This window comes from Herpailurus yagouaroundi, unplaced genomic scaffold (assembly GCF_014898765.1).
Source record: "Herpailurus yagouaroundi ecotype Mexico unplaced genomic scaffold, PumYag 530, whole genome shotgun sequence".
In the NCBI taxonomy this organism is placed as follows: Eukaryota; Metazoa; Chordata; class Mammalia; order Carnivora; family Felidae; genus Herpailurus; species Herpailurus yagouaroundi.
Genome location: NW_024412747.1, coordinates 356729 through 378214, shown reverse-complemented (window position 1 = coordinate 378214; position 21486 = coordinate 356729). Strand labels below are relative to the sequence as shown.

Here is a 21486-nt window from a genome sequence, read left to right as displayed (position 1 = left end):
GACCTGAATGGAAGTGTATCAGTCTATTCAAGCTGCTGTAACCACATATCCCAGATGGGGTGTTTTATTTTTTATTCTTTTTTAAAAATCTTTTAATGTTTATTTTTGAGAAAGAGAGAGAGAGAGCGAGCATGAGTGGAAGAGGGGCATAGAGAGAGAAGGAGACACAGAATCTGAAGCAGGATCCAGGCTCTGAGCTGTCAGCACAGGGCCTGATGTAGGGCTTGAACTCACGAACTGTGAGATCATGACCTGAGTCGAAGCCGGATGCTCAACTGACTGAGCCACCCAGGAGCCCCTGCTCTCACAGTTCTGGACAAGAGGCCAGAAGAACTTGTTTCTGGTGAGGCCTTTCTCCTTAGGTTGTTGACAGGGCTTTCTCACTGTGTCCTCACATGCTGTGTTCTCTGTACCTAAGCAGAAAGAGAGAGTGAGCAAGAGAAGAACAGTCAAGCTGTTCTTGAAGAGAGGTATCTCTTTCTCTTCTTATCTCAACACCAATCCTATTGGATTAGGGCCCCCCCTTATTATTTAACCTCATTACTTAACCTTAATTACCTCTTTAAAGACTTCATCCCCAAATGCAGTCACACCTGGGGCTTAGGGCTTCAACACGTGAATTTCAAGGGGACAAAATTCATCCATAACAGGGAGAAAAACAAACATAGGGTACCACGGGATACAAAATTTGTGTATATTTTACATTATGCTAAGTTTCTCCCTTCTAAGTTTTTTGTGTCTTTTAGTAAAAGAAACAAATTGAACTGACATTTAACAGCTTGCCACAGCCAGCAGGTATAATCTACAGGGTCCAATTTTAGAAGGTCATGAATTATTTCATTACATTGTTAAAATGTCTTTATATTGAACATAATATGTGAGATACGTACGTACATCTTTTTTGAAAGTGATATTTGAAATGATGCCTCTTTAGAATTATTTCTTTTGCTTTTAAAATAGCTTCTGGGAAAAGCACTGGTTAGCCTATTACATTCTAGCCATTTCGTGGGCCCCATAGAAACACTAGTTAGTTTATATGAAAGACATTTTCTTCTAATTTATAGAAACAAAGAAGTACACAAGAATCACATCTAATTACAGAAAGAGCCAGCCGACAGGCGTTAATATTATTGGTGAAGCTCCTTTTTGTTACTTTTCAGTGTACAGACGGAGAAAGGTGAAATTGTAAAGTCTGAGTAATACCCTTCACACTGTTTTGTACGTCTAGTCGAATCTAGCCTCCAACCTTTATCTCAACGGTATGAGATTAGGTCTGCGAAAGTTGGACTGGCAGGCGGTCCTTTTCCACGAACGTAGGAGAGTTTTCTTCTCCCATTACCACCTTCTACCAAAACTGAAATTCTCTTCACTCAATTGTCTGCTGATGCTGCCTCAAATTTCCAGAACTCTGGGTGTAATGAGACTTTATAAGAATCTCAGTAGCCACTCCTACTGACCTCAGGCTCCCGGAGCCGTGAGAATTGACCACTGCCAGCCACCAAGACTCAGCCGTGCCCAGGTCCTGAGTAGTAAAGAAGCAGACTCGTCCTCTCCAGTTGGCAGCTTCTGAGAATCCTGTGACCTCCAAGAGGTCCAGGGTGGGCCTTGGCAGAGCCAGTGTTTACAGTTCATCATCCTCAAATCCTGGTTTGCTCTTCTCATTCTTATTTAAAATAGATGCCCCCAGCCCCCAATTCAACACACCTCTGAAGGCTAGGGACCCAGGGAAATGCTTCACTATGACCAGGGCACTCACTCCAGACTACTAAACCTTGCCCGTGTTCCCAGCCACTGGCTGAGGTCTTGTCAGCTCGGATGAGCCACCGAGTCTGCTCCCATCCTGATGAGTACGGAACCTGCCTTGAAGGCTTCTAAGACTGTGTCCCCCATCAAGCAGGCCCACTGCCCACCATCTTGGCTTTGCTATGGCTCCTTAGACACTGCAGTGTGGCAACACTCCTGGACAGCAAACCCCCAAAGTGGGAGCTTTTCTTCAGCTCCCAAATGCCATTCCCACTTACCGCCTCTCCCCTTCCAGAGTATTCTGTTCTCAGGAATACGAAAGTAGAGCCTGCCTATCTATCTTAGAGGGCTCAGGATCCACTAAAAATTCTGACGGTGCTGCCCAGATCAAGATCCATTGACCGTCAGCACAGGCAAAGCAACATCTCAAAAATGTTTTGGATATTGCTGGACCTGCTGCACCTCTACCCATTCAAACCGAGAGTGGTGTTAATTGTATGTCTTGGATGAAGTAAAATAAGAAGGAAAGGACAGAGAAGGGGAATGGTAAATGGAAAAAGATGAAGCAACGCCAAATTTGGTCTCAATGATCCCTGTGGAGCTGTGGTGCCCCAACACAGAGCAAACAGGCAGCTGTTTCTTTATCTATGAAATGTAGACAACAATAGTTAGGGCTGTGGTGATTAAATGACCGGGTGTATACAAAGGGCTCGGGGGGCGCCTGGGTGGCTCAGTCGGTTAAGCGTCCGACTTCAGCCAGGTCACGATCTCGCCGTCCGTGAGTTTGAGCCCCGCGTAGGGCTCTGGGCTGATGGCTCAGAGCCTGGAGCCTGCTTCCAATTCTGTGTCTCCCTCTCTCTCTCTGCCCCTCCCCCGTTCATGCTCTGTCTCTCTCTGTCTCAAAAATAAACAAACGTTAAAAAAGAAACAGAGGGCTCGGAATGGCACCTGCAACATGTTGAGCGTTCGTAGATGTTTGTCGCTGTTGTTACCGCTACAACTATGTGCAACTGGAAATGCAAAGGAGCCAAGCTTGGACAGCAGCTCTACCCACCACTCACAGGACAGCTCTGAGACAGTGATTTGATCCCCGAGCCTCATCTGCAAATTGGGAAGAGTAACAAAAGAATGAATCATTTCATTCATAAGAACAATTTCATGTTTTAATTATCTGTCTTTCCTTTTTCTGGATAGGCTGGCTTAAAAATGAGAAGACAGACTTTGAAAGGAACTAGTGAGGGTCCAACACAACATCTGAATGAATGCAGATACTTAGTGAATCCTGTGTTTAGATAAGAACTTAATGCAAACCAGACTTAGCATAATATATACATTTTTAGAACCATATTTATCCTATTCCCATAAAGCCGGCTGTCAGACACAACTTTGTCAAAACACGTGTTATTTTGGTCTTTGATAAGCAAGTTAAAAACTAAAGCTATATCATGAAATTAAAAAGGAGAATATTCTAGATCTTTCCGAAGAGGCTGGGATCTAATTTCAGCTGAATACCAGAAGTTAAATTAGTTAATTAAGCTTATTTATTTCGGAGCTGTGAGCAGGTATGAGGCTGTCTAAATCAGATGGCTGTGGGGCACCTGGGTGGCTCAGTCGGTTAAACATAGGACTTTTGATTTTGATTCAGGTCATGATCTCACAGTTCATGAGTTCGAGCCCCGCGTCGGGCTCTGTGCTGACAGCACGGAGCTTGCTTGGGATCCTCTCTGTCTCCCTCTCTCTGTCCCTCCCCTGCTTGCTCTCATGCTCTCTCTCTCTCTCAAAATAAATAAACTAAAAAATATTTTAAACATCAGATGGCTGTGGGTTCAGTTATCACTCACTTAGATTGCAAAACATCTGCTCAAGTGTTCTGTGTCTCCCAGGAGATCAGAGCAATATGCCTGCTCACAATAATTAGGAAGTAGGCAAATAATGTGAGTTTTTGGAAAAGATTGAAGGAAATGGGACCGTTCAGATGGTTATACTAAAAGTCCAGACCTGCCACCTTGTTGCTATCTCATTACCTCTGTAAATACCCACTGATACGACACAAAGAAACAATTAAAGACACTAACAAAAGAGCCTACACATCCTAAAAGTAATGTTTTGTTGGCCTATTCTCTACACATCCTAAAAGTAATGTTTTGTTGGCTATTGAAAGAATCTTCTCATCTGTGCTTCCTTATTATTCTGTGTCTGGCTTTGTGTTCCTCTTTATTTGGCCTACTGCAAGATTACGACAACAATCTCTGGAATCGCCAATCATATTTTCATCATATAACCCTTTAAGCTGTGTCTACTGGGATTTGGTAGAGCTTGTCATCTATACTCGGAGAGCTGACGCTCACCCTCAATGAATGTCATGTGCGGTTAATTTGCGATAGAAGTAATTTGAAGTTATGATGGAAGCCAGTTCTCTCACTGGTTCTCACAATGAGTGCTTTGCCGAGTCTAACATTAGAGAAATTTAGAGATTCTTTGAGGTATTCAGTCTCAGTTATTGTTCTCTGATTCATGTAGTGAATGAGATATTTTTATTAGCAGACACTTGAATGACTGGATAGTGTTTATTTTATCATTAAATGTGTGACTTAATTTTATTTTATTGAGATATGTATTTACATATTCAAGTGATCATAATCCTAATACATAGGCATGTTAGGACTTCTACTTCTGCTTCAACTGTGTTCTGGAAAACCGTTCATTTTAATGATAAAATCCATATGACAAATACGTATTGAGCAATTACTGTGCGTGGGGGACTTTGCAGGTTACAGTGACAGGACTGACATGGGCCTCAGTGAGATCCACTTGCCCTTGGGTTCCCTAGATTCTATAAGGAATCAACGGTGAAAGATGAAGTCTAGGCTCCCTGGCATGCCCCACCTGGCAGAAAACATCCGGTTTGTTAGAGACAAGAGAGAAATGTCTGTATCCTCCCACTGACATGCTATTTGATGCTTTTCCTAGCACTTCCTCTAGTTACAACAGGAGTGTTAATGCTGTCGCACATTCCCTTGAAGTGCCATAATACATGTATTATTTCCTGAGGAGATGCTGGGATCTACCAGAAGCAAGGCCATAGGTGGAAAAGGCCAGAGAGCCTGGATTCAAGTGACCTCTGTTCACTCACAGCCACAGCCTCAGTTTACCCATGCTCTCAGGAGATGATCAGCTTCAGCTGTTCCTTCCCGAGGATGCCCTCCTCTGCTGGGGCTGCAGGGAGAGGAACCGTGTGAGGCTTCACTGGGGTCCGGGACCCTTTTCCCAGAGTGAGAGAGGTCCCTTGATTGAGAGCTCCGCCAGTGCAGGCAATAGCAGACTGAGAAGCCCTCAGGGAGAATGAGACAGCAAAGGAGGAATGTTCTCTAGGATAATGCTTCTCAGACCGAGGCAGCACCAGTGACTTTTCTTTTTTTTCCTTTTTCCCAATCTTCTGAAGATCGATACTTTCAACAAAAGATACACACAAAACACGCATCTATTTTTCATTATGAATGAAGTATTTCTTTCTGTCTCCAGGCTTATCTTGCAGACCACACTCTCAGAGGCTGCCCTGAGCTCCTCTCGTCCTACGCACCCTGGGAACCCTCACCCTCTCACCTCACGGCCTCTTCCCCTCCTATGGTCTGACCTCACTCTCCCCTCTCAGGAAACTGCAGGGTTCTCCTTTTAAAAATCCAGCCACATCTTATCAGTCCCCACCCCCAATTCTGCCATAGCACTTATGGTTCCCTCCCGACCCTGTGTTGTCCGTGACGTCCTTCACAGGAGCACGCTTCCTTCACTCTCTCCCCATGGAACGTGGTGTCTCTTTTTCTTTCTCTAGGCAACCTTCTAAAAGCTTTCCTAAGGTTCTAGCCTAAATGGCAGGCTCTATGCACTTTAAATATATGAATGTCAAGGGTGCCTGAGTGACTCGGTTAGTTGAGTGTCTGACTCTTGATTTCGGCCCAGGTCGTGATCTCACGGCTTGTGAGTTTGAACCCCGCATCGGGCTCTGCACTGAAAGTTTGAAGCCTGCTTAGAATTCTCTCTCTCCCTTTCTCTCTGCCCCTCCCCCACTTGCACTCTCTCTGTGTCTCACAATAAATAAATATACTTTAAAAAAAAATGTGAATGTCAGTGTCTGAAACGGGGTTGGGGGATGTTAAGATTTGACCCTCTCCTAATGTGCAAAGGGCCCTAAGCAGGAGTTAACTGCGTGTATACGTGTCCATCGTGTCTGGAGAAGGTAGCGGACCAAAGCTTCTGAGGAAGGTAGATGGTATTAACCCACTTGCTAACAAAGGAGGGTACCACTTGTTAACCCTTTGCTAACAAAGGAGGGTACCATCACTAACTTGTAAAATGAAGGGATGTGCAGTATCTTTTGTTTTCTGTTCTTCTCCCTTTGTGTCCCTTCACTCTGACGGGGGCTTTGATGGGTATGAGGAGTGGAACTATACAAAGATCCTTTTGTAGAAAGTCAATAGATGTGTTTCTTCTGCCAATGACAGGGATCTTAACTCTCTGACCACCTGTATCCTCGTCAGTGATATGCGGTGGTTCAGTACCAGGATCACATTCCCCAGAAAGTTCTATAATTTTCGTACATTGCCTCAAATCTTTTGTTTAACCTATTGATTTTTTTCATCCCGGGGCTCTATGTTAACCTTATTTTCTTAATTCTCTTCTAGCAACTGTGTTCTGGTCAGAGGCCAAATAAATGACATTCAGAACTTCTACTGAGGTACTATGAGGTAAGATCTTTTTCTGGGTTGAGTTCTCTGGTTTAAAAAAAAAGGATGTATGGCTTGATCAGTGAAACAGATTAATGAGGAATAGGAATTTGTAAGTTGGTGTTTTCAAGTATGATTTATAATTGCTCTCTGTGCATCTCAACATAGATAACACAGTCGTGCTTGATTTTTGTCTTAATACAGATACTTTTTTTTGGCTTTTTGCTCATAATATTCAAAATTACAATGAAAGCATGTCGGTTAAAATATGAAATGTTGTTTTCTTTCAAATACTCATTTGTTTCTTAAGTGTAGCAAGACGTGGTTATTGGAAATTAGTGCCAAATGTTTGAATTTTTAGCATCTATAAAATTTTATAGCTTGTCTAATTTATAGAAGCTTACATATATCACCTTATATAAAACGCCATACAAAATCTGATAGTGAATATAAAGACAGAGCAACGTTGTGAAAAAGCTCCATTTCCTCTCAATGTTATTGTTAATACCTTCTCTATTCAGCAGACAGTGTTATTGCCCTAGTCAATATCCCTTCTCCCTTCTTCCTTCCAAAAATCGTCATCATCATCATCATCATCATCATCATCATCATCATCATCATCATCCTGGTATTTTGAAAGTCAGTGAAATGCCTTGTTTAAATACCGTCACGTTCCCAGACTCCTTTACTGAGGCCACGTAACCTGGTTCTCACTAATGACCCTGGATGGTGGGCCCCAGGGAGGACTTCTCTTCCTGAATTTATTCCCTTCCTGCACTCATTCCCTTCTTGACTTAAAAGATCAGAGCTTCAAGAGCAGAATATTTTGGGAATATTGTTATTACTTCATCTTCCTACCTGGAAAGGTGTTCTAACATTTGTAGCCACGGATTTTAATTTGTGGAGGTGACTGAGTGTTGACATGGAGAGGTCAATGCCATTGAAAGGAGAATTTCTTCCGTACATATACTAAGAGAAGGGCCACTCTGTGCCACCAGGCCACCTGAGGAAGCACCAGGTTTGGTCAAGAGGCAGAAGACGGGAAGAGGAGAGAGTCTGAGTCAGCAGTCTTTCCTGGGAGTGTCTGTGGGAACAGCTGTGCAGGGTGGGGCATACGGTTGAGGATTGGCCAGTTAAAACCGTGTGAGGGACTCTGGGCTGTAAGGGTGGTTCCCTGGCCGCTGGGTGACCTAGGGCTGAGGAAACACTGGCTTGGTGTGTGAGTCAGAGGAGAACTGGGACTGTGGATCCAGGGTTGCTTGGTTTACACATGAAAGATGTGCTCTGGGCCACGCCCTTCGCTGTCTCTAAGAACTGGGTAGCCCTCTTGTTGGCATGAGCGCGGGGAGTTGTATGCAAGCGCTGAAACCTAGGAATCTACTCCTGAAGCCAAGAGCACACTGTATACACTGTACCTTAGCTAACTTGACAATAAATTATTTCAAAAAAAAATAGAAAATAAAAATAAATGAAAAGAACTGGCTAGCCTTGACAGAGGTAGGCTCTCCCTCAGCAGCAAGGTTTTAAGATCTCAGAACATCATAAAATACAGAAAGGAAAGAACATGCCTGATACACAGCACAATCCCCCCCCCCCCATCTTGAGATCCCAAGGATGAAAGCCACAGCCAGAGATGTTAGAGCAGGAAGGTAAAATGAACTTGACTCCTTGATGACATTCTTGCCCTCCGGTGAGCCTACCATCAGCTCTCCTGTGGGATGACTCCGATAAATCCCTGATTCTCTAGATCTCTTGACACTCGGAGCCCAGTCCAGACAGCACTGATTCACGGGCGTTTGTACCCGGGGGTTGTGCTAGACATGCCTGTCTTTAATCTTGGCAGTAGTGTGCAGTCAGGGTAAGTGTTATTATCCCCATCTACAGATGGGGAAACTCACACACTGAGTGTTAAGGTTGAGGTTTGAGCTGGACCTTCCGGTGCCCTTCCCTGTCCTCTGTTACCCTGATGCCTATCCTAACAGCATATGCCAAGAGCCTATGCTTTCGGTATTCACATCTGCTGGCTAGTCAGCAACATCGCCAATTCATTACCCCTTTGAATGCTTGCTCTTCAATAAGCCAGAATTTCCACTGGATTATCCACTTATAAAACCAAGTGAACTTAGACTATTCCACATTAAAAAAAAAAAAAAAGAAGAAGAAGAGAGAAAATTCTAATTTGGGGGGATCAGATTTGATTGGAATTGCCTGTGAAAGCAAGTGAAGGAAATATTAATTCCAAGGTGGGTTTTTTTGTTTGTTTGTTTGTTTTTTGGGGGTTTTTTTGGCAGTAAAAGTTTAGAACTCATGGTCTCAATAAGGCCACCACAATTCAGCTTTTAACCTATGGTCCAAATATTAAATATTCTCCTTCCAACAATCTCTGTTCCTTTACTCGCACTTGTTGGGATCGGGGGAAAATGCAGGTAAAAGATAAATTATATAAAGAACTCCTTTCCAAAGAAAGTCAGGCACAATATTGAATAAGGTACTGAGCTGAGTCAGGGAAGGAGGTGCTTGTAATGGAAAAGTCTCTGGAATGGAAAATACGAGGGGGGCAGTGCAGGTGACAGCCAACTCTTCCAAGGTTTGAAAAACGCCAGCTCACCTCTCTGGACCTTTGTTCTTTATTTGTAAATGGAGGGTGTCAGATATTCTGATATTCTCTTTGTGTAAAATAATAGCTTTCTTTGTCAGATCCCCTTTGCTAAGGCAGGGAAACGCCGCATCTACTAAAGTCCAACTTTCCTTTTGGCCACTGAAGCTACGATTTCTCAGTACTTTCCCTTTCCCTTTCTTTTCTTTCAAATAGACCCTGAATCTCTTCATTTCTTTGTGTCTCTTCTGTCACAACCCTGCCCTAGGTCAGCATTCTGTCTTTCCTGGACAACTAACTGTGTGAGCTTCCCGATGGTCTCCTGGCTTCCAGGAGACTGGGGAGCCCGGAGTACATCTCATTACTCTCCTGCTGGAGACCTGTTGCAAACCCTTCAACTCCCTTCGTCTACATTAAGAGCAAAACCCCCAGTGCACAACAATGACCTATACATCCCATACGATCCGGTTTCTACCTGTACTTGACTCCTTGCTTCCCAACTCCAGCAAGTGTCCTTTTCACTGTTCCTTGAATGTTTCTTTGTGTTCTTTCCCCCGACACCCCCGGGGCCCTGGAGTATAGTCCCCTGGCTTGCATTGTGTGTCCCTGGTCCTTCCAATTCGGATGTCAGCTGCTTCAGCCTTCCCTGACCACTCTCTGGATATGAGCGCCAGACCAGGTACCCAAATTGAATTCTTTTTAAAAACTAGAAATTTTATTTTGTAAAGCATACGAAAATACCCATGGATGGCAAAAACTACGTACGCATAGAACTTAGGGGATCTAGGAGAGACGTGAAAAATAAGGGATTTAGGCCAGACGTGAAGAATTCAGCCATGTTTGTTTATGGTTTATTATCTCTTGCCATAGTGTGATCTAAGCTCGGTGAAGGCAGGGCCTTATCTGTTCCTTCCTTGCCAAAGCCCACAGTGCCTACAAGGATGCCTGGTCCCTGCAAGAAGCTTAGTAAATATTTAGCGAATGAATGAATGTAGAGGCAGAAAATGCCATAGATCAAATATCCCCCCCAAAATTAAGCAGTGCTTACAGATGTCCCCAAAGAGTCTATTGCTTAGGAAGGAAGGAAAAAAAAAAAATAAAAGTAAAGATGAAAAAAAAATTCTGGGGAGAGGGACAGACAGCAGGGCACAAGGAAAGAACAGTAAATCTTTGGGAGGGATCGCTTCAGGTATTTTTACGAGCAGTATTTCTGATCTGTGGTGATGGGTGGCGGAGGCCAGTTCTTTGGATCTTACAAAGATTTATTAGCTAAGCCTGACATGTGGACGATCAGAACTGTTTGTTGAATGAAGGCCCAAAAGAATGAAATAATAAATTATTGAACTGCTAAGAGCATTTTGCCTTTTTTTTAAAAATGGGCAGGATAACATTCCCTTGATGCCAATATTTAGTCCGTGTTAGTAACAGCCATTCCAAATACACTGAGTGTGAAGAATGTTCCATGAAGCAGAATTCGGTTACTGCGCTAGGCATCTCCCTGAGAGCATTTCAGAATTTATTCCATCTTCAAGTAAATTGTCACAGTGACTCTCCAGGATGGCATACCGTGGTAACGTATTAAAATGCTGATGGGAAAGTGGAAACTAGAAAAATGTCTCATCTGTCAATTAAACGATGTAGCCTCGTGGGTCGATTACAGCAATTCGGGGGCTTTTTGTTTTCTGCCAATTGAGATTTGACAGCTGTTTATAAAATATTTACATTCTGATTTCAGTCGCATTGACAACACTTTTGGGTCTTTGGAAGATGATAATTATATGTTAGGAAAACGTTAAAAAAATTCTGAAGCTGATCTGTTGAGGGGAAAAAATATCTGGCTTTTTTCAAATTGTACGAAGGAAGGAAATCTACTTTATTAAAGGATGTATTTCTAATAAAAGTCAGGAATAATAGACATTTGTGACCCAAAGACATATTGCGTGTAATATGAGGGAGTATCTTTCTTCACCTCGTCTGTTCTGGGAACCTTATCTTTTCTCAGTCAGCTCTGGCTAGCTAGATACATGTTTCTCACCTTTCTTTACTTTATTATACTTTAAATACATAATGTTTGTATGGTACTTGGGTGAATTAGACAGGATTTGAGAGCATCTCTATGGAATTTTACAGAAAAAGAATTCAATACATATTCTTAGTACTTGAAAGAAGAGAAAATAAAAAGTATTGGGGATAATACTAACTATTGAATTTATATCGAATTTTCAAATAACATACTTTTAAATGTTTTTCATGAGAAGTGTAAATTTACATGCAGCTTTTCTTTATCAGGTATCATGTTGGAAACAGTGACCTCTAATTCTTGACCAGTATCTGTCTAAAATCTTGACAGCCACTGTCTGTGTGATGCTTTGTAAGAACAAGTAGGTGACAGAAAATTTGAAACCTGTTTTATAGCCATTCAAGGGTTTCCTGTAACTGACATTATGTTTGAAGTATCTAGCAGCTATTACTTTCTTTCACCGATGAATGTTCTGTTGAAGTTTCTTAAGGTAAGGCAAATGATTTTGGAATCCAACCTAACTTTTTAGTATCCAGTATATTAAGTTTGTATAAAACATATATTCTTTTATAGCCATCACCCTGCACATAGTTTGGACCCCGCTAAAAGGGCACGTCAGTCATAAATGGGCCAAAGTGGGCTTGAGTTCATCTGTGGAACCAGGAGAAAAAGCGCAGTTGGAGGCCCAGGCCCACCCCCTTCCCGTCCCTGGCTCTTCCCTGTCTTTCCAGGGGCCTCGCTCTGGGAGCATTCATGTAGACACTCCCTGTGAAAGTCTAACACGCCCCGTCCCCACTGTGTCACAGCTGTCCCTTGGCCAGCCATGGGGTCCCAGGGACACCTAAGGATGCATCTGGTGAAGCCACCACGTAAGCCCTAGAAGTGAGCAGACCTTTGGTGAGAGATTCTAGGGACCTGCAGAGATGAAGCCTGGTCTAGAAGAAACCCAACTTCCTGTGGGCAATTCCCACGCAGAGGGTCATGGCCAGAGGAAGTCCAGAGTGGACACAGATACAGCACTTCTCCAACACTAACATGGATGCACCTGTTAAAATACAGATTCTGATTCAGAAGGGCTGAGGTGGGCCCGAGCTTTGGCGTTTCTGATGTGCTCCCAGGTGAGGCTGATGCTGATGCTGACTAAACTCTGAGGAGCAAGACGGTGATGCACAAGGTCAAGGCCAGGGTCCTACCGTCTGGGTTGCAGGGCAGTACTGGACTGAAGTATCTGCTTTGGGTGAACACAGAGACATGGGCCCGCCACAGACAGCTGTCCTCGACCCCAGGACCTCCCAGCCCAATTCTATATCATGTCCCTTGGCAACCTGTGTCACCAGTTGTCCCTCCATCAGCTCCCAGCCCCTTGTCCACGTGGGCAGCTGCCCACTCAGGGGCTGGGCACTGAACTTGATGTCCAGGTGTCAGAGCCCACCTTGGCTGTGCTCAGAGTGTCGCAAGGCCAGGTGTCCCCAGCATGCTTGCAGCCAGGGAGAGCTCAGCACCAGACCGGGCTCAGGCACACCTGCCCCTGGGGATTGCCCCCCACCACCACCACCACCACACAGGTCCCTGAGGGCATATGTGCCTATCTTACACCCTGGGGCACTTCACCCAGCTTGTGGGAAGTCCTACAATCAGGCTCAAAAAGGCACATTAGGGGGAAGTGGTAAATCTAATAGTTCTCTAGCAAGATTATACCTCATTATATGAAATTGGATTAGAAAGTTTTCAGAAGTGACCCAAATAAAAGCAGTGCATAAAACAATGATTAAGTTCTCAGAGGAACCTTTGAACCAAAGAGAAAAGAAAATCCAAATTAGGAACAAAAGAAAACAAAAGAAAAGAAACACTGGGGGGCACTTGGGTGGCTCAGTCGGTTAAGCGTCCAATTTCGGCTCAGGTCATGATCTCACGGTTTGTGAGTTCGAACCCTGCATCGGGTTCTGTGCTAACAGCTCAGAGCCTGGAGCCTACTTCAGATCCTGTGTGTCCCTCTCTCTCTGCCCCTCCCTGCTCACACTCTGTCACTCTCTGTCTCAAAAATAAATAAACATTAGAAAAGAAACATTTGGGAAGTAAATATAGGTGTTACGCCATATACAAAAGAAATAAAATGCTACCCAACAATTGATCAAATCATCAAAATATATCACAGAATCCCACTTTAAAAATTTTTTTAATGTTTATTTATTTTTAAGAGAGAGAGAGAGAATGAGTATGAGCAAGGGAGGGGCAGGAGGAGAGAGAGAGAGAGAGAGAGAGAGAGGGAGAGGGAGATTCCAAAGCAGGCAAGAATCCCAAGCAGGCTCCACACTGTCAGCAGTGAGCCCGATGCCAGGCACAAACTCAAGAACCATGAGATCATGACCTGAGCCAAAGTCAGACACTTAACTGACTGAGCCACCAAGGCGCCCCTCACAGAATCCTGTTTAAGACAAACACACAAACAGTATCGGGAGATGGGAATCAAAAATTAAAAAATATTATGGAATGACTATAAAAACTTGTAACAAAAGAGCAGCTCTAGAAAACTGGAGTAATCAGATAAAGTAATAAAGGTGATTAATTTCATAAAAATCCAAGTTTGGAGTTAGTAGGTGATACTTTTTAAATAAAAGAGGGTTTTAGACATAATTCCATAACATGGAGAAATTCAGTTACATTCCAAGAGAAATGAAAGAGCTCGTTAGAATAAAAACATCGTAGGGGCTCCTGGGTGGCTCAGTCAGTTACACGTCCGGCTCTTGATTTTGGCTTGGGTCATGATCTCAGTTCCTGGGATCAAGCCTCACATCAGGCTCTGTGCTGACAGCACAGAGCCTACTTGGGATTCTCTCTCCCTCTCTGCCCCTCCCTGGTACACACTCTCTCTCTTCCTCTCTCTCTATCTCTCTCTCAAAATAAATAAATAAACTTAAAAAAAATTGTAGAGGGGCACCTGGGTGGCTCAGTCGGTTAAGCCTCTGACTTCGGCTCAGGTCATGATCTCACAGTTTATGAATTTGAGCCCTGCTTCGGGCTCTGCACTGACAGCTCAGAGCCTGGAAGGAGCCTGCTTCCGATTCTGTGTCTCCCTGTCTCTCTGCCGCTCCCCTGCTCATGCTCTGTCTCTCTCTGTCTCTCAAAAATAAATAAATGTAAACAAATTTGTTTAAAACCCGTAGAAAGGAACATTAAACACAAGCCAGTCTTCACACCAGACAACATGCAGCGTACATGGAAGTATAAGAAGAAATAAATTCAAAGTGCGTATAAGGATGACTTGGAAAGAAAAGATCTCATAATGTGATCAAAGGCAAAAGCTGTCGAAGTGCTATATTTACATTGTAGTGTGTCAGAGGGGAGAAAAAAAGAAAATCCATCTACACAGTTTCTTATTATTCCAAGACTGCAAACTCTATCCAGTTTTCTTTATAGCAAAGGAGTTATTCAATTCCTGCTGGATGTTCCTAAGAGAAATTTTAGATGATCTATACCAATGCTTTAATACACAGGGTCTATCCTCAAAGAACGTGCAGTTCCGTTTAGACGGGAAGCCATACACATTTTTTTTTAATGATGTAAACTGTTAAATACAACACCGGGTATTAGCAATGTAACTAAGTAGTTTAAGTACCAAACAGATCATTGACCTGTTGTGGTCATGGGCTATAGCCTTAGCATGTTTACATCCTTGATGCTTTTCGCAGTGATAGACCTATGTGAGCTCGTAGAACATGTTTATGAAAAGGATGTGTTAATGGCATGCCAAAGCAGAATAAAAGGTAACATTTTTCATGGCTTCAGGGGCACAGAGACACCCCTCAATAAAAAGGGATGACATATATAGAGGCTGGAGAGAGAGTAGGACTTACATAGGCAGAAAGAAACCAGAGAACATTGCAAAGGATCACAGGGCAGAATGCAGGTATCATCCGTGTGTGTGTGTGTGTGTGTGTGTGTGTGTGTGTGTGTGTGTGTGCATGCGTGCGCAGGGAGTGGTTTTCAAGGATGGCAAGAGAAGGGGGCAAGCAGAATGAAGAGGACTTTGTAATTCTAAAGCAGCTTGGACTTTATCTGAAAAATCACGGAATACCTCTGAAAGAATATGAACTAGGGGATAACGGGAGAAAAATTAATTAGGCAACACTATGTGGAGCTAGATGGAAAGTGGGGAAAATATGTGGGTGACTTTAATCAGGAACCAGAACGTCAAAGGCTGAAGAGAAAGCTACCCCCAGGAGGGAGGAAAGCCTGGATTCAGAAAACAGCACAGCGAAGTCTCTGTCTTCTTCTTTCCTAGTCGGTGTGGTGTTTGCTCTCTCCTGTCTTCACACCTTTCTGTTCTTTTGATGATTTGCCTTTCATATCAAATGGGTTCAAATCATAAAGAAAAAGCAAACAACACCCTGCCTAGGTTCTCTTTTGATTTCTGTCTCTCCCTCCTTCTCTTCCTCCAACCCGCCAGTGACCCTAGTTCCTTCCTTAGGTTTCCTCCTCCTCAGTCCTCAACCCTCCATAGCCTGGTGGCTGGTCCCCCTGCCTCACTGGAACTGTCGCTAAAATGAGCGAAGATCTCCTGGTTGATGAACCCTAAGAATTTTTGATCCACAACTTTTTTGACATCTCTGCAAGTTTTGCTGCCATTGGTCTTTTCGAAATTTTCTCTTTGCTTGGAATGCAAGGAACTTCCTCTCCTTGAATCTCATTGTACCTTTTTTTCCCTCATTACCATTCTCCCTTCCTCCCTCCCTCCTTCCCTCCCTCCCTTCCTTCCTTCCTTCCTTCCTTCCTTCCTTCCTTCCTTCCTTCCTTCCTTCTCTCTCTCTCCTTCTATCAGCTGCCTAAGTGCAAATTCTCTCCTCTGCCCCCACAAAGCTCTGTTCAGAATTCTCCTTATTTCATTTAACTTCCAGGCTTAGACTATGACCTCAAATCTGTGCCTCTAGCTTAGACACCTTTCCCTAGTTCCCATCTATCTGTATCTGTAGAGACAACTCTCTCTACAGGGTTTCACCACATGCTCCAAAGTCAGAACGGCAGAACTGAACTCCCCTGTTCCTCTTTCCACTCTCTGCTTCTCCGTGTCTCTGTCTTAGTGCTGTGTGTGTTATACAGGTGCAACCCAGAAACTAAATAAACCCTTTCTGTTTCTCAAGTGAAAATCTAATCTTAATTCCACTGAGCCACTTCTTGGCTATGTCACCTTCTACGTTACTTACCTTCTATGGCTCTCAGTTTGCTTATTTATAAAATGGACAGAATAGTAACATTTTTCTCACAGAAGGGCTGTGAAGATAAGAAATGGCACATTTTAAGCCCTCAATACGTATAGCTATTGCATTGTTTGAAATAATCTGACTCCCCATAGACTTGAAAAGAAAAAAAACCCTAGTTTTCTTAGCATGTGATTTGATTTTTGCCTAATTCTCAAACTTCTTTCTCACCATTTCCCAACTTCCACCCTGCTCTCCACCCTTATAGAAGACACTCTAAGGTGCCATTCTCTGCCCACTATCCCCCAAGCTCATGAATGCCTCTTCCTGGTATTAGATCATGACTTAACCATGATAATTTCCCCTGATCACCAAAGTGTATGTGGGTAGGAGTGCCTGGGTGCCTCAGTTGGCTAGGCGTCTGACTCTTGATTTCGGCTCCGGTCATGATCTCATGGTTCGTGAGTTCCAGCCCCACGTTGGGCTCTGTGTTGACAGACCGGAGCCTGCTTGGGATTCTCTGTTTCCCTCTCTCTCTGCGCCTCCCCTGCTTGCTCTCTCTATCTCTATCTCTATCTCTCTTTCAAAAATAAATAAACTTTTTTTAAGTGTAGGTGCTTAGCTCTTCTTGCATTTTTCTCTTCGATCTCAACTAGTTTTCCTCCATGTGCTTCTGGAAAGCCATTGCCTCAGAGATTGTTCCTTCTGTGTTGCCATCGAGCACAGATCTTCATCTCTACCTCTGTACTATCAGCTTCTTGGTGGTAGAGGATGTCCTATTTATCTGTAGGTGGGAGTGGTTTTGAGAAGTATAACCAATAGGGTAGGGACAAAACAGAATAACCGTTGGCCATGCCAATTGTGCACCTAGAAATGGCCCTAAATATGGGTGAGTCAGCCTTCACCTCAGCTGAGTCTGAGATAGCTGCAAAAGGGAAAGTTTGAAGAGGACAAGGCAAAAGGAATATGAGGATCCTGAGGAAAAACGAAGTCAAAGATGTGAGGGGAAAAATGGAAGCCAGCTGGTAGATGGTTCACAGTGGAGGAGAGGTCCATGGGGCCCAGTGGAAGGGGTGGCTGGCAAGAAAGGAGAGCTCATGCTGACCTGTGATGGATTTATATCTGCATAAAATCTTCCGGAAGAAGATTCCAAAAAAGAGAGGCTTTCAGTGTCAAGAATGAGGAAAGGACAAAACATACATGAATTTGTGATATATAGGAAGTTGAAATATAACAATATACACACAGTTTTAATGAGTTACAGGTTTTTTTTTTTGTTATGGTATTTGTGGATGTAATGCCATGTATAATAGTATATTATAAATATACATTTTTATATGCGGCTGACCCTTGAAAACACAGGGGTTAAGCGTGCTGATGCCCCATGCAGTCAAAAATTCATGTATAACTTTTGGCTCTGCAAAAACTTAACTACTAATAGCCTACTGTTGACTGGGAACCTTACCGGTAACACAACAGTCGATTACCACGTATTTCATATGTTATATGTATCCTATACTGTATTCTAACAATAAAGTAAGCTAGAGAAAAGAGAATGTTCTTAAGGAAATCATAAGGAAGAGCAAATACATTTCTCACTTATTGTCTCCCCAACCCTAAAAGACTGGGCAACAGGGCTCTGTGTCCCTGAGTTCAAGTGGGGTACAGATTTAAACCTTCTGGATTTAGAAGAACAGGTCTGGAGAAAGCACGCCGCGTGCCCAGCAACTGACCTCAGGGGCCTTGTTTTCAGGCAGACCTCTGTGTCCTGACTCTGCCCCCTTCCTTCAGCTTCAGGGCTCTCGTCACGGCTGGTGGTGGTGAGGACTGGACTGGGTTGGTCTGGACTCTGGAATGGACTCCTGTGCCAGCCCCATCATGACTGTCCCTGTCAACTTGGGCCAGGCACTTAGCCCTTTCCACCTCAGCGCTTATCATGTAACATGGTGATTAAAGCTGGTCGTGAAAATGAGCAACAGATAAGAACATTGCTATAGGAGCGCCTGGGTGGCTCAGTCGGTTGAGCGTCTGACTTCAGCTCAGGTCATGATCTGAGTTCAAGCCCCACTGCTTCAGATTCTGTGTCTCCCTCTCTCTCTGCCCCTCCCCCACTCATGCTCTATCTCTGTCTCTCTCTCTCTCTCTCTCTCTGTCAAAAATAAATAAACATTAAATTTTTTTTAAAAGAAAAAGAAATTGCCCATAAATTTCCCAGCACACAACAAGAGCGTGTACAGAGAAAGGACAGCCGGACACTGGTGACATCCTAACAGAAATGGGGGAGAGAGAAAGTGATTAACGGTGTGAAGGCAAAGTTTTTAAAAACTTAATTTGTAACCAAATGGCAGCCAATTAAAGCCTGGTGAGGTGGGCAAGGCCCAGCTTTTGTTTTGAAGCTGATAAATTTAATAAAAAGTTCTTCATTTTCACTTCAGTAAAGGCCAGGGGAGATTTCATGTGTGCACAGGCGCATTTCCAAACACGTATCTGTAATTGAATGAGATTTTGTGCTGGGAAAGGACATTCATTACCACGTTATATCAGAGCATCACGCAAAACACTTAAAAGTAAGTAAACTAACTATTTAATTAAAATACTCTGGTTTTTTTTTTTAATGTTTATTTATTTTGAGAGAAAAAGAGCATGAGCCAGGGAGGGACAGAGAGACAGAGAAAGAGAATCCCAAGCCGGCTCTGAGCTGTCAGTGCAGAGCCCGACTTGGGGCTCAAACCCATGAATCGTGAGATCATGACCTGAGCTAAGATCAAGAGTCGGATGCCCAACAGACCCAGGCGCCCCTAAAATATACTGTTCTGTAGCATCATGGATATAATATAAAAAGAGGGTGTTAGAAATGTGTATATTATGTGTCTTGATTTCCAGATGGAACCACCAGTGTCCAAGGGCAAATCTAGAACAGTGCCTGGGACATAGTAGCTACCAGATGGTGGTGGGTGAATAAATGAACAGATAAAACCCCTGTTTGCAACCTACGTAGCTTACATTGGAGGGTCTCCATCTTAGGAAAAAATAGCCAACGCATTCTATTTAGATTCTTACAAACGAATGTAACACAAAATTGTGCTTAATGCTAGAAAGCACTATGATGAAGGAATTTTGTATGAGTTGATGTATCAAATCCAAGGAAAAGGGCAAGACATTCTGAAGTACATATCATGTAAGCGTAGGTAGGATTGTGTTCCAGACAGTTGGAAAAAGGTTTATGGTACAAAATCATACCATTAAAGTATTACCTGAAATAATGTTGTATGTATTGCAAGATCAAAACATTCCTATGAAAGAAGAAGGAAGGCAAGATTTTAAATTTTTTTAACTTATTTTTTGAGAGACAGAGAGTGCTAACAGGGGAGAGGCAGAGAGGTGGAGGACAGAGGATGCAAAGTGGGCTCTGTGCTGACAGCACAGATCCTGACGTGGGGCTCAAAATCGTGAACCAGGACCTGAGCAGAAGTCGGATGCACAACCAGCTGAGCCACCCAGGCGCCCCAAGGAAGGCAAGATTTAAAGCTGGAGGTGATGCAGCACAGCACGGGAACAGGGAGGGGGTGTTCAGAGAAGCTTGAATAGTAGTCCCGGCGAAGACAGAGTTGGGGATTCTCTGTCCTTCCTTCTTCCCCTTCCCCAGGCTAGTCTCCAGAATGAGAACGTCAGTGACCTGAGTGACTAGCTTAGTACTTTCTGAGGGGAGTATGAAGAGACTGGTACTTTGGGAGTATGAAGAAACTCGTACCCGGGTGGCTCAGTCGGTTAAAGTGTCCGACTTCAACTCAGGTCATGATCTCATGGCTCGTGAGTTCCATCCCTGCATCAGGCTCTGTGCTGGCAGGTGAGAGGCTGGAGCCTGCTTCAGATTTTGTGTCTCCCTTCTTCTGCCCCTCCCCCACTCGCACTCTGCCCCTCTCTCTCTCTCTCTCAAAAATAAACATTAGAAAAAAATTGAAGGGGCGCCTGGGTGGCGCAGTTGGTTAAGCGTCCGACTTCAGCCAGGTCACGATCTCACGGTCTGTGAGTTCGAGCCCCGCGTCAGGCTCTGGGCTGATGGCCCAGAGCCTGGAGCCTGTTTCTGATTCTGTGTCTCCCTCTCTCTCTGCCCCTCCCCTGTTCATGCTCTGTCTCTCTCTGTCCCAAAAATAAATAAACGTTGAAAAAAAAATTAAAAAAAAAATTGAAAAAAAAAAGGCACTGGTACTTAAAGTGTGATCCATGGACAAACATCAGCATCACCCAGGAACTTACTGCAGATGCTGAATCTCAGACCCCATAGCAACTCTTTACTGAATTGGAATCTGCCGTTAACAAGTTCTCAAGGTGTGTGGGCTTCAATCTTAAATTAAAATTTGAGAGGTATTGTTCTAGGGATTAGAGACATGGGCTTTAATGCAAGGAGATCTGAGTTCAAATCCTGATTCCTCCTCGGGCAGTCCAGTTATATAATACTGTTTTATCATCTGCCCTCTGCACTTATAGGTACGTCATAAATACCCTTATCTTGCTGTAAATGAGATAGGTACACGTAAAGAATTTGTGTAGTACCTGCCTTTCAGTAAGAAATCAATAAACCTTAGCTATGTTTATTATTTCTCTAATGCAGAGCAGGAAGAAAAGGAAATAGTGAGGAAGGGTTCTCGCTATGACCTTACTCTCTCCCTTCCCAATCCTAGACTCAGCAGGAACTTGCAAGCAGATCTGATAGTTTCTCAGAGTTTCCTTCTGCCACCACAAGATTTTTTTTTTCTATTTACATTCCTATGGACAAGTCGCTTAACCTCTTTGAGCCTCAGTGTCCTCCCCAGTAGCATGGGATGGCCACATTAGCCTGTATCACAGTTGTGGGGGAAAAAAAAAAAAAGTGAAGGGGTCCATAAGACAGTAGATTCTTTTCATTGTTCAAAGAGCGAGTCTGGAGAAGGTAGCATAATGGATTTCACAATTAGAAAGAATCCTCTCGGGTGCCCGGGTGGCTCAGTCAGTTAAGCGTGTGACTCTTGATCTCAGCTCAGGTCTTGATCTCCGTGTCATAAGTTCAAGCCCTGCGTTGGGCTCCACGCTGGGCATGGAGCCTACTGAAAAGAAAGAAAGAAAGAAAAAGAAAGAAAGAAAAAAGAAAGAAAGAAAGAGAGAGAGAGAGAGAGAGAGAAGGAAGGAAGGAAGGAAGGAAGGAAGGAAGGAAGGAAGGAAGGAAGGAAGGAA

The 21486-nt window shown here is 43.6% G+C and overlaps 1 protein-coding gene across 1 annotated transcript in view; it reads left to right on the top strand.

Moving 5' to 3' along the window:
* Positions 1-21486, top strand: part of CHRM3 (cholinergic receptor muscarinic 3) — a 525424-nt gene that overhangs the window by 230175 nt on the left and 273763 nt on the right. The window contains exon 3 of the mRNA XM_040464953.1: positions 6423-6485. The gene's annotated coding sequence lies outside the window, so the exon portion shown is untranslated. The remainder of the gene's footprint in view (positions 1-6422; positions 6486-21486) is intronic.